Below are 13640 nucleotides of genomic sequence, written 5' to 3'. Positions count from 1 at the left end.
CAGAACGTTGAGAGGCAGTTTCATTCATCAAATTTTAAAAGGGAAATACAAGAACAGTATAAGCAAATAAAGGGGCAAAAATGGAAGGTTTCTGTTATGTTGTTGTTGTTGTCATTTTTAACAAGAGCCAAAGTAATGAGGGCTAACAGAGTCAAAAAAATAATAAGTCCAATAATGACGATGGTGCTCAAGTACAGAGAGCTAGGGAGGAAGATACTGATTAGCTGATCTCTGCAATAAATCTGTGGAGGTCTGTGCAAGAGGAAATGGGCTTAACTATGAAAAAAAGATATATATCCCCTGGAAGTAATAAAGCATCTCCCAATACATACCTCTCATGAAAAAAAAAGGCATTTACTGGTCTTCTACTGCCCGCAGGGTAAAATCCTAATTTCTCATTGTTAGGAAAACCCCACGTGAACCCCACCCCAGACATATGGGGCTCTTGCTGCTCCCCAAACAGATCAAGCTGCTTTGCATCTTTCAAGCTGTGTGTGTGACCCCTTGTGCTCTGCTGTGGTCTGGAAACTACTACTCATTCTTCAAGTCTCCCTTGATGTCCATCTGTTGGAGCTTGGCTAAGAACCTCCTTTGCTAGGCTCCCACAACACCTTATGCCACCAGAGCACTTACCATAGCGAAGCGCCACTGCTTATCAATGTCCCGCATTGGGTTCATTCCTTCATTTATTCATTCACTTAATATTTGTTGAGCACCTACAATGTGCTAGACATTGAAAAACACACAGTCCTAGCCTTTCAGGAGCTAATATTCTAGTGAAGGAGACACACAATACATTTAGAATGCACAATAGCTAGTGAGCATTTTAGGGTCAGGAATGGGGGTTTTCTTTATCTTTATGTCCCTGGTGCTTAGCACATGTGTGACACACACATGACCCTCCATGATGCTTGTGAATGAATGAATGGATAAGAGAAGCAGAATGTTATGCCACTGACTACATGAGTATTTGGAGAAATTATGTTTGTTTTCGATTCATCTGAAATTCTCTTTTCCTCAAAATGCTCTTCCATCCTCCCCAGTAGAACTCTAAAGACTTTTCACTTGGTTCTCCTTATTTCCCCTTCTCTTGGATCCCATTCCCTCATGATTGTCCTTCCCTCAGGACATTCACCGTCTGGCAGATTTCTCACTCTTCTCCAGACAGAACAAACCATCAGCCTTTCTGGGAAAAAGAGAGGTATCTCCTGGGCTCTTTCCCCTCCTATTTCATAAACACTGGATCTTCCTCATAATCACACACGACAGCATACTCACAACCAAGGTATGGCAGAGTCAAATCACTCTCATGTAACAGAATCTCATTAATATCTGTTTCTCCAAAAGGCTTGAAGAAGGCAAACATGATGCACACGGAGATGCATGTGTCGCCCTAGGTGGGGAAACTCACAGGTACACATGCACACAGCCACGTGGAGTCACCCAAATTGGCACCCCTGGCCCCTGAGACACACTGAAGCAGCGCCTGTCTGAGCCTCCCTTTCTGCATCCTTACAGACTTCTCTGCAGTCATCAGGGCTTCCTGACCTTCCTCCTCCACTTCAGACCTGCCTTGAACCCTCTCATTGGTTTCCTCTCCCTATTCGTGGGTCAATAACCCCTCTTCTTTTGCAACATCCATACCGAGATGAAATCCACATTTGCTGATTCTCTTAACTGAGCTCTGTCCCCCACAATTTATTAAAAATTAACCTTGCATGCCACTACCTTGACACTGTACTTTTCTGTGGGGCCCCCTTTGACCAATGTCACCATGCTATGGAGATCCTACAGTGAGAGGAGGATACAATTTTATAGCTTGGTCCTCTTAGGCAGGCTCATGACTTTCTCAAGACACAGACTAACAAATAGTGACTCCAGAAGCTTCCAAAAAAGGCTAGACAAGATGGCTAGTCCTTTAAAACATGGCCTGTAGCTAAACCTCATGTAAATACACAGGCAACTTGGATAGTCAGGATGAGCTGGATTCTGCTCATTGCTGTGGTAACAAACATCCCCCACCCCTCAATGGTTTACAACAGCAAAGGTTTCTTTCTCACTCATTCCGCTCTTCCACCACACCTGACCACACTCTCCTCCCTATCTCCACTCTAGGGCCCAGGTCAACAGAGCAGCCTCTGGCTGGAACACGACAAATCTCATGGCAGAGGGAAAAAGAGATCATGGGGACACACAAGCTGGCTCTTGAGGCTTCTGTCATATTCACTCTCACCTCATTAGCCAGAACAGTCACATGACCAAACCTGATGGGTATCCTGGGTGAGGGCCAGCAAATAATTTGGTTGGTGATACAATCTATCACATAGTGGAAACTTAAACTAACCTCTGAATAACTCTTCCTCTTCTTCCTCCAAGCTATCTCTCCCTTCTTTCAGATTGGGTGAATGGCACTAACATCTACTCAGTCACATTTCCCCAGGATGCTTCCAGAATTGTCTCTCCAATTCATAAAATGAATCATACCACACCCCTGCCTTAAACCTTTCAGTACCTGTGCTCCGCTCATGGGATAAAGTCCCAACTTATCAGGAGGGTCTATGCAGTTCTTCACAATAGGGCTCCTGCCAAACTTTTATCTCCAGCTATGCCCTCCCCTGAACACTCTGTGCTGCATCAATTCTAAGTAACCTAATGTTGATTTTTTTACAAATCCCGTTTTCACGGCTTCATGTCCATTTTCATGGTCATGAAAACTTGGTATACTCTTCCTGTCTTCAGTCTAAAAAGGTCTTACCTATCTTTCAACCATCAACACAAATTTCACCCCCACTATAATGTGTAGACCCCCAGGCAGTATTCCCCCAAACTACCCCCCAGGTAAAACTGGCAATTTTCTCCTTTGTGCCTCTACTACATCTTATAGATAGCAGCTTTTAAACTTCTTTGATTGTGCCCCTCTAAGAAACATATTTGATATCACAACTCAGAACATACATACATATACATAAACATAACACATATATATGTGGGGCTGTATATATATGTATGTGTATATACACACACAAAGTGAAACAACAGTATTAGGAAATAATATATCTACCTTTACTACGTGTGACAAATTTTGTTATTTTCTATTCTTTCTACTTCATTTAAAAGATGTTGCTAGGCCCCACTGAATTGGTTCCATGACTCACTAACAGGTCATAACCCACGCTTTGATAAACACTACTATATAGCATAGATGGATCTTAGGAACCTAGTGCTTAGTAAAAAAGTTAGAAATAGATTGTGATCTGCAATTCAGTACCATTTATTTGAATTAAATACACTACCATGTGTAAAATAGATAGCTAGTGGGAACCTGCTGTATAGCACAGGGAGATCAGCTCCGTGCTCTGTAACGACCTAGATGGGTGGGATGGTGGGGAAGGGAGGTCCAAGAGGGAGGGGATATAGGTATACATATAGCTGATTCACTTCACTGTACAGCAGAAACTAACACAACATTGTAAAACAGTTATACTCGAATTTTTTAAAAAAACCAAACACGCACAAAAAGTAACAACATACGTTTTGCAGGAGCACACACAAAGAAAAATGATATGCTTAAAAATCGTTGTCTATGAGGCAGGGAGGAGAATGGGAATGTTTGGAGATGATATAGAGGACAAATAAACAAATAAATGGATCAATTAATAACTGGTAGGGCTTGCAAATAGAATAATACTAACAGGTAATGACTTTACATTTAGGGTCCAAAAGAAGCTATAACAAGGATTCGCTATTATGGAAACTTCTATAATATTATCTAAGATCCTTTTCTTTGCCTTTGGTGTTCTGTAGTTTCATTATGATTTACAGAGGATGTGTATTCATTTTATTTATCCTGTTTAGGGCACATTGGACTTCATGAATCCATAGATTTAGGTCTTTCTTCAGTTCTGGAAAATCCTCAGGCATTATCTCCTCAAATATTGCCTTTCTTTCACTCTGATTAAACATCTATTAAATGTTCTCTTCTCTCTTCCACATTGCTTAATATCTCATGTTTTCCATCTCCTCATCCGGCCATGGGGTTTTATGGATTTTTTTGTTAGCTCTAATTTACAGTTGACTAATTCTGTCTTTAGATGTGTATAATCTGCTGTGTAACTGAAGTTCCACGGACCCCATGTTACTGACCAGTGTTCTTGGCCTCCTTAATCAACAGAAATTGAGAAATTGATCACATGCCAGACAAGAAATTCAGGCAAGGCTTTACTGGGGCCTCTGTTGCAGCAGTGGGGAGTGAGAACAAATAACAGTTTCCCTTGCTTGCTCGCTCCCTGACTGGGGGGCTAAGATGCTTCCTTACATGGGGTGAGGGTAGGGGTGTGTCCAGGGGTCTGGCCGGAGGGGTGGCTTAGGTGTCTGCCCACCCCTTTGTGGTGTTGAGTGCAGGGAGCATACACAGTACCCCGCTTTTGCTCCCAACCCCCCGCTTTTGTTCCTAACTCTTCAGAAGCAGCAGTTGGTATTTTTGGCCTTTTTGTATCTCGTTGTCCATAATTTGCCCCAACTGCACATGCACGTGGTAATGTTTAGTCCCTTATAGTTTCTTTGGATTCTGTTGCTCGAGGAGATGTTTGTCCAGGTGCAAGCACTGCAGCCGAGGGTCCCAGGTCCCAGGTCCCAGCCTGTCTCACCCACAGTGAGTCCAGCTTTGCCCTGACCCAAGCACACCTCTCTTTGGGATGTCAGGAGCCTGGAGGACTCCTGTGGTTGCTGCCTTTCTGCTGATAGCTCCAGCCCTCAGAGATGACAGCAAAGACATATGCCTGGCCCTTATTTTATGGGACCCTGATCCTCAGTCATGGTGGGTTTTGATTGTGAGCCCATTTTTGCTTGCTCTCTTAATCTGTGAGAATCCTGAAGGTCTAAATCAGGGATATTTCCCTTCCAGAGAGGGTCTGTATCTACTTCTGCTGAGAGGTAGTGTCTTATCCTGACTTGTGACCCTTCAAGGACCTGCAAGTGTCTCAGGTTTAATTTCCCCATTTTGCTGCTGGCCCAGTGCTGATATCCTGAGAGCATTGCTAGTAGAATTCACTGTTGGGGCAACTCCATCTTTTCCACTAGCTTATAGCTCTCCACCTCCAGCAACCCATTCAGCTCACATTTTGGGGGCAGAGGGGAGGGTTTGTGTGAATAATTCTTGGAGATTCCTTTTGAGTACAGCACTGAATTACAAGGTGTGTTATACCCAGGATCTAGTAGTTTGGTAGCAGAAGGATCCTTCCAGGGTATCTAATCAGCCATATTACAGGAGGCAGAAGGTTTTTACACACATCTGTCTCCCTCTACTAGACTCTGAGCTTTCTGAGGAACAAAATATGCCTATACCCAGCACCCAGCACAGTGCCTAGACTATGATAGGTCTTCAAAAAATGTTTGTTAAAAGAATATATGATGTGACAACACTTTCCTCCCTCAAAACACTACCAAAGCAGCCCCTCACCCCCAAACACATAGCATGTATTTCTTAGTCTGAATCTTATCTTTTAAAATTATTTTCTGAATTTCTACTTTTATCGGAAAACAAGAAGGAAGAATCACTTGGGTTTGTTTTAGGTCTAAATGACCACTCCTAGACTGTCACCCGACTTCTCACCGCCCCCCCCCCCGCCCCCCCCCACAAGGAGCAAGGGATGATTACTGTGAAGTTAAGAGGTGGTAGAGAAATTCATAGTAAAGTTCAGTCTGCTCTGGTGCTTGGAGATCCTTGGGGATAGTATCGGTGTACACATTTTAAATACTTATATTATTCACATTTATTACTATTAGTATCTAGAGTCCCTTGCAGTTTTCTAGTTCAGACATTCTGATCCATTCTGCATTTCCTGATGCCCAGCAAAGTAAGGATTCCCTGCAACTAAGTCGCAGGGATTGGCAGAATGCCAAGCTGGTATTATTGCCAGGCTAATAGTGCTTAATAATCAATTAGGCTTATTCATTAGTATTAACTCTCTCCAGCACCACCTGCAGTCCATTACACGATGGCAGACAGATGCTTTCCAGATGTTCACAAGGCCAGTTTTGTGGGTTTTCTTTTTTTTTTTTAACTTTGGGTTTATTTATTTATTTATTTATTTATTTTTGGCTGTGTTGGGTCTTCGTTTCTGTGCAAGGGCTTTCTCTAGTTGCGGCGAGCGGGGGCCACTCTTCATCGCGGTGCGCAGGCCTCTCATTATCGCGGCCTCTCTTGTTGCTGAGCACAGGCTCCAGATGTGCAGGCTCAGCAGTTGTGGCTCACGGGCCTAGTTGCTCCGCGGCACGTGGGATCTTCCCAGACCAGGGCTCAAACCCGTGTGCCCTGCATTGGCAGGCCGATTCTCAACCACTGCGCCACCAGGGAAGCCCGGGTTTTCCTGACTCTAATGAGGCAGGCTGTGAAGATGCCTGAGGTGGAGAGAAAGGAGTTGGGGGTGGAGGAGGAAAGATGGGGAGAACGAGGAATGAGCGCTTGTTTTCAGGGTCTGTGGTGAATTAATGTCGGGTTCGTGGAGAACACGGTGTCCAGGCTGCGGCAGACAGAAGGTGCACCCCATCTGCGACAAACTCTGGCCAGAGCAAGGGATTGGATACAGGAAACAACTGGCCCCACCCTGGTCCCCCTCCCACTGCCTGATGAGCACATTCTACCCCAGTAGAGTCGGGTTGGAGTGGGTTCCATGGTGACTCCAAATACTTTCCAGTTGTCTGGGAAGTGGGCATTGTGAGCTTCTGGATGAGTCACAGTGGCATCATTAGTTTGTAGACCTACGGCCAGCTTTTCAAGAATGTGAAAACTGAGGGTTTTCACATTCCCAGCAGCTTGGATATAAATCACATCCTGCTGATCAAAACCGCGCAGTAGCAGGGAAGGTATGTGGCCTGGGGAGACCGATTCCACAGCCCAGGTTTGTGTCTTTTGTGTTGGATTTGTGCCCTGTCTCTGGGCGGGTGGACTCCCCTTCCCAGATCCCGGAGGAAGCAGATGGAGAGTGGGAGGAACAAACAGCTCCGGCAGCCACGGAGCCGGCTGCTGGAAAGCTGTCGTAATTATGATAATAAAAATAAAATTGTCACCAGTTATTTGCCAGGCATGCGTTTAACCATCACAACAACCCCGTTAGTTTTGTGGCATTATTGTTCCCATTTTACAGATGCAAAAACAAGTCCAGAGATTGTAAGTTCTCATGCACCTCTTCTAAGTACACATCCACATACATTGCTAAAAGTTGCACAGTCAGAATTCAAACCTATATCGTCCAGTTCCCAGTTGTGCCTTCATATCCCTGTTCAAAAAAATTCACCGTTCTCAACCCTAGGACTGTTTTTCGTGATTGTGGTAGGTTGGGCAGAAGGTCTAATGCAGTCTTATTTTTGGTAGGGGGTGTTCAGAATTAACGTATGGTGCAGTCAATGGATAAAGAATTCTTTCAAGCTAAGAACTTGTGAGTCTCTGTAGTGTCAAAGAAAATTCAGAGAGCTTTACTTGATATGAATATTTGATTAGCAACAAACAAACCATTTGTGGACAGAGAGACTTCAAAGTTGAAACTGGTCTGAAGCTCAGAGTCTGAAGCTCAGCTGTTACAGGACAGGTTATAAAGGAAAAAGGAAAAAGTTGTTTAACCTGTATAATGATTGATTATTACAATGGGGGTTTCCAGACAGTGGGGGATTGGTTAAAAGTGATTATCTTATATCATTTAAGGAAGATAACTTAAGTTTTATTTATAATTATCAGAGGCATTTACAAGAAATAACCTAAGTTAAGTTTCACTTATGTTCTTGAAATAAACTAGATTATTTTGCTTACATTGCTGAACTGGTTTTCTCTACTTGGAGTATTTTCAAGCCTGATCTTCTTTTTATTTTATTTTAACAGAAGGTAGGTTTAGGTAAAAAATTGGAGGAAGCATGTTTATAGATATATATTTTTTAGGCGTTAAGACTAGAGAAACAACACACACACATGCACACACACGAACACTTACAATCTTTGTAACTGAATAACTGTTTTGGTTTCCTGATTGCATCAGCTGCCTGGGAGCAAGATGGGCTCTGAGAACAAAGGTTCAAACACAAGAGGGCAGAGAGTGTCCTGAGAAGAACAGGTGGCTGTGTGGTTTGGAGACAAAGCCCCTGCCTCCAGGGCTGCCCTTCAGGCTCTCATCCTGGGGTTGTTCACCCCATCAGTTCCCTGGGTAAAGCTGACTGGGAGATGGCCTGGGGCAGATGTGCCCCGAGGCTGCTTTCTCACTGGAAAGTCCCTCAAATGTAACAAAGACTCTTCCTTGTCTGTGGGAAGTACCAGGGCTGGGAGGGCTGTGAACTCAGAGACACGCAATTGCTGGATTGAAGCCCTTACTTGCTCCACACGAAAGGGCCTGAATGCTGAACTCCCAGCATACTTCCAGCCTTGGGGCAACTGAGATATTTGCTGGGAATGCCTGATTTGCTCATTTCTACCTCATTACCCTTCATGCGGCTAACATATATTAAGCACTGATAAAAGTTGCTAGAATGAATTAATAAATGCATAACTCATTTCTTGAGCAAGAAGTCAGAGATCAAGCTGTGGGAAAACGTTTCACACCATATTTAATAACCGTATTCATTCAGTATCTATTGAGCTCCTTTTTATAGGGACCATGTAAAGCATTGTGAGGGATACAAAAATAAAATATATGGTTCCTATACCTAAGGACTGGGAACTGTAGTTAGGAAGGATAACTGTTAACACTGACAATTCTTGTCTTTACCTGGATTCTTTTCCCTTATTCTCATGTCCAGATGGTTCCCATCCTTTAAGATCCTGTTCAAATGATGCCTCTTCCATGAACCTTCCCCCTTCTCTGCATTCCCAGAGTGTATATAATTATTTCTGTATATGCATTTGGTACTATTTTAGGCTATAAGCTTCTTCAGAGTATCATTGGCATCTGAATCATGGATGTATTTTCTCATCTGAGAGCCTAATGCAAACCTAGAACATAGCAGAATCTCAAAGTTTTTAAAATTAATTAACTATTAAACCAATGAAAATACACTAACAAAGAAAACAAATTTTGAGGATGGCACAGGAATCGGGATAGGTGAAGAGGGAGGTAAGGAATCCAGAATGTAGAAAGGAGCAATGACTTCACAAGTGGAATGAATTATTTCATGGGTAGAACCATTGAGAAGCGAAGAGAGCCCAGTGTATTAGTGGTCTGGAGCTGACAAGGGGGAAGGTGAGCTATTCCACTGGCCCATAGAATCCAGAGGAGTGGAAGAAGCTGAGGGTGTCCAGAGAGAAATACACAGGAAAGTTTAAGCTGTAAGGAAAGCCTCATTATATTTCATTCTGGGTGATGAGACCCAAGATGAAGTTGATAAGTAGATTTAGGCTGTAAAGGGGTTTAAGAAATTTCTGGTCAAGATGTCATTGAAAGGTCACTCTTTGAAGTCTTTCAATGACTTCTACATGTAGAAAATTTTAAAAAGGGAAAATTTCAAAGACAAAGCTATGTTCAAACACCAGATAAATATCTCTGTGCAGCACAAATAAAATGAATACAAAGTGCGAATTGGGCTGAGACTGGGAGCCTTCTGGGCTCTAGGTCCAGAGATAGGCAGAGAAAACCAGGTGGTTCAACTCTTGCAGAGTGACACAGACAAAAAGGGCCTCACTCCAGGTGATGATCAGACTCTGTGGTGGGGGGGCTGCCACCCACAAAAAGAGGCTAATAGAACTGCATCTGTTTCCTGGGGCTCTGCTTCAGTGAGGGTGGGAGGAAGCAGACCCAGACGTCCACCTAGAGCCATGGCCAAGAAAATCTCTGTCCAGGATGGGCAATATGAGTTCTGGTTCCATTCTGGGGGCCCTGGGTGGCTACATGGAAGCAACTGCAAAGCTGCTAGACCACGAAGGATGGAGGGATAGGGAGAGAGGAGAGATGGAAAGCGAGAGAGACAGACAGACAGAGAGAGATAAAGAGACAGAGGGACATAAAGAAGATGTGGCACATATATACAGTGGAATATTACTCAGCCAGAAAAAGAAACAAAATTGAGCTATTTGTAGTGAGGTGGATGGACCTAGAGTCTGTCATACAGAGTGAAGTAAGTCAGAAAGAGAAAAACAAATACCGTATGCTAACACATATATATGGAATCTAAAAAAAAAAAAAAAATGTTATGAAGATCCTAGGTACAGGACAGGAATAAAGATGCAGACGTAGAGAATGGACTTGAGGACACGGGGAAGGAGAAGGGTAAGCTGGGACGAAGTGAGAGAGTGGCATGGACATAGATACACTACCAAATGTAAAATAGATAGCTAGTGGGAAGCAGCCGCATAGCACGGGGAGATCAGCTCGGTGCTTTGTGACCACCTAGAGGGGTGAGATAGGGAGGGTGGGAGGGAGACGCAAGAGGGAGGAGATATGGGGATATATGTATATGTATAGCTGATTCACTTCGTTACACAGCAGAAACTAACACAACATTGTAAAGCAATTATACTCCAATAAAGATGTTAAAAAAAAAAAGGAGACAGAGAGTCAAAGAGACAGAGAGGCAGAGAGAGACAGACAGAGAATGAATAAACTTTTAAAATAAGATTGCAAACTAAAATTCCCAAAACATGAAGGGAAAGTAATGCTAAGAAGAAAGCAAAACCAATAATTTGGGACATGAGTTCATCTCAATGAAATGAAAATAATAGAGCAATCTAAAGAGGACTTTAAGGCATGTGGACTTTAAGATATTCAGACTCTTCACAGAGATAAAGGAAGGAAGAATAGCTCCCCTCCCCCAAATAAATTATGACACACTAGAGTAAGAAATAAAACAAGAAGAGAATTTTATAAAAATGAAACCATTGGAAATCCTGGAAGTAAAAAATGATCATTGAATTGAAAAAAATCTCAACAGCCAAGACGAATTTCACACTGGACACAAAGGGAGAATTAGTGAATTGGAAGGCATTAGTGAGAAGGCACCTAGAATAGAGCAGATAAAAGTATGGAAGGGCAGTTAAGAGATGTGGATAATAGCACTTGTCCCAGGAATTCTAGACGAGGAAATAAGAGAGGACCAGTACTTAAAAAGATAATATCTAAAAATTTTCCAGAATTGAAGAAAACATGCATCTTCAGACTGAAAGTGCACATAATGGCCTAAAAATAAATCTACATCACCTAGACACATTGTGGTGAAATTGAAGAATATAAAGTATAAGGGAAATTTTTTTAGATCTACCAGAGAAGGAAAAAGTCCAGACCATTTTAGAAAAAGGAATTTCTCTTATACCATCAGTAGGCCACTCAGTAACAGCAATAGAAAAGTCAGTGAAGCAGTATCTTCCAAGTACAGAGGGAAAGTAAGGGTTCAGATGGGTTAGAAATAATCTGGGTTTAAAAATGTAATTGGGTTCCATCTCTGGTTGGGGATCTAAGATTCTGCATGCCATAAATAAATAAAAAATTTTTCAAAAAGGGGGACTTCCTTAGTGGTCCAGTGGTTAAGACTCCGTGCTTCCACTGCAGGGGGCATGGGTTCCATTGCTGGTAAGGGAACTAAGATCCCGCATACCATAAATAAATAAAAAATTTTTTAAAAATGTAATGTAAGGTGGGGAGGGGCAAAATAGGTGAAGGGGATTAAGAGGTATAAAATAAGTAAGTTACAAGGATGTAATGTACAATACAAGAAATATAGTTAATATTTTATAATAACTTTGTATGGAGTATAATCTATAAAAATATCAAACTACTATGTTGTACATCTGAAACTAACATAATATTGTAAGTCAATTATCCTTCAATAAATTAATTAATTAATTAAAAAATGTAATGCAAGGGCAAAATAAGGATCAACTGAATTTCTGCTACCCTCTTTTCCCCTCCACTCCATCCCCTGAGCCTTGCTAGCAGAACTACTACAAAAGGCATACCTCAGCTAGAACAGTGGTTCTTAACTGTGGGAATTTTGCCTCTCAAGGGACATTTGGCAATCTCTGGAGACATTTTTTGATCGTCATGACTTGGGAGATGCTCCTTGTTTCTAGTGGGTAGAGGCCAGGGATACTGCTGAACATACCTGCAGTGCATAGGACACCATGCCACAGGAAAGAATTAATCCATTCAGAATGTGAATAGTGCCACTGCTGAGAAACCCTGAGTTAGAAGAAATCAAGAAACAACATGAGCCTCCAAACCAGTAAAATATATTAATGTACTCAACGATGGATTATTTAAAAAAACATTGGTAATGTATAAAAAAGGTGGAAATAAATTCTAGCAGTGGGAGGTGGTTTTAAGTAGTTGGTTAAAACATGGTAAAGTCTTTATTTTGTTAAAGAGGAAGATAGAAATAATAATTTTATACTTTAAAATGTAAATTGTGTGTTTGTTAAAAATCTGGGAATAACAATGAAAAAAAAATAGAAACATACTCTATAGGTTCCAAACCAGTAAATGAGGAAAAGCAGGACTAAGACAACTTTATTAACTTAACAGGAGGCAGGAAAAGAGGGGCAATGAGGCAAAAAAGTATGGAAAACAAAAGATACAAAATAAGATAGAAATAAGTTCAAACATATTAGTAGACCCAAAAATGAAAAGGAATAATCTCACCTAGTACAGATCTCAAAAACATCATGTTGAATGGAAAAATCAAGTGGTATGTTGATATATACAAGCTGATGATACCATTTGTGTAAAAATGATATATTTAAATGAATGTCAATTATAGATAAATGCATACACAGTAAATATTTTAAAACATGAAAGGGAAAGATACACACTACCTACTGGTTTGTTGTGGGGTGGGAGAGGAATGAGACTGGAAAAAGAGAACATAGGAAACTTCAACTTTTTCTCTGAAATACTTCATTTCAAGAAAAGGAAAAATCTGAAGCAAAGATGGCCAACATTTGGGTATTGAGTACACACGTGTTCGTTAGCTTTCATAGTTTTCTGAATGTTCAAATTATTTTTAAAAATCATTATAATTGGATTGAAAAATGGAATAAAAGCTGTCCCAAGAAAAAATGAAAAAGCATTCTGATAGTTTTAGAAGTGAATCTGCAGTTTTTATAACGATGCTTTCTTACACATCTGGTTTCGTTCCTTATTAAAAATGTCTAGTAATTATTTTTAGATTGTCGTATTTAATTGCATATTCATTCTCTTTCTATCAGATAGTCATATAACAAATGTATGTAAAATAAACCAACCAACAAACAGGTAAATAAATACATTCATAAATAGGTAAATACATAAATAAAATATCTTAAGTTCACCCATAAGAGAATGCAGTGTCTGCAGGACATAGTGTAAGGAAATCATAGACATGAAACGTGTAACGGAGAGAGGTCTGCTCCTATCCCAGCTCTGCCATGCGGAACCGCGGGCAGGCATTAATCACCAGGAGATCGGATTCCTTGTAAAAAATAAAAGAGGTTAATAGTCCTTGCCTGATATGATTGAAATGACAAGGGGGAAAGCACTGTGCAAAATTTAACAGGCAAATAAGATGTGTGAAATAAGAACAGAAATGAGCTGAGTTGGCTGTGAAAATTCAGGTAGGGGAAATGAGACTAGAATGTATGCCCCCAATGGTGGGGTATGGAGAGGGGAGATGCTTGTGAAGTAGGACATTTCCAC

The sequence above is a fragment of the Eubalaena glacialis genome, chromosome 11, assembly GCF_028564815.1.
Source record: "Eubalaena glacialis isolate mEubGla1 chromosome 11, mEubGla1.1.hap2.+ XY, whole genome shotgun sequence".
NCBI lineage: Eukaryota > Metazoa > Chordata > Mammalia > Artiodactyla > Balaenidae > Eubalaena > Eubalaena glacialis.
Note: the sequence above shows the minus strand (reverse complement) of the source record.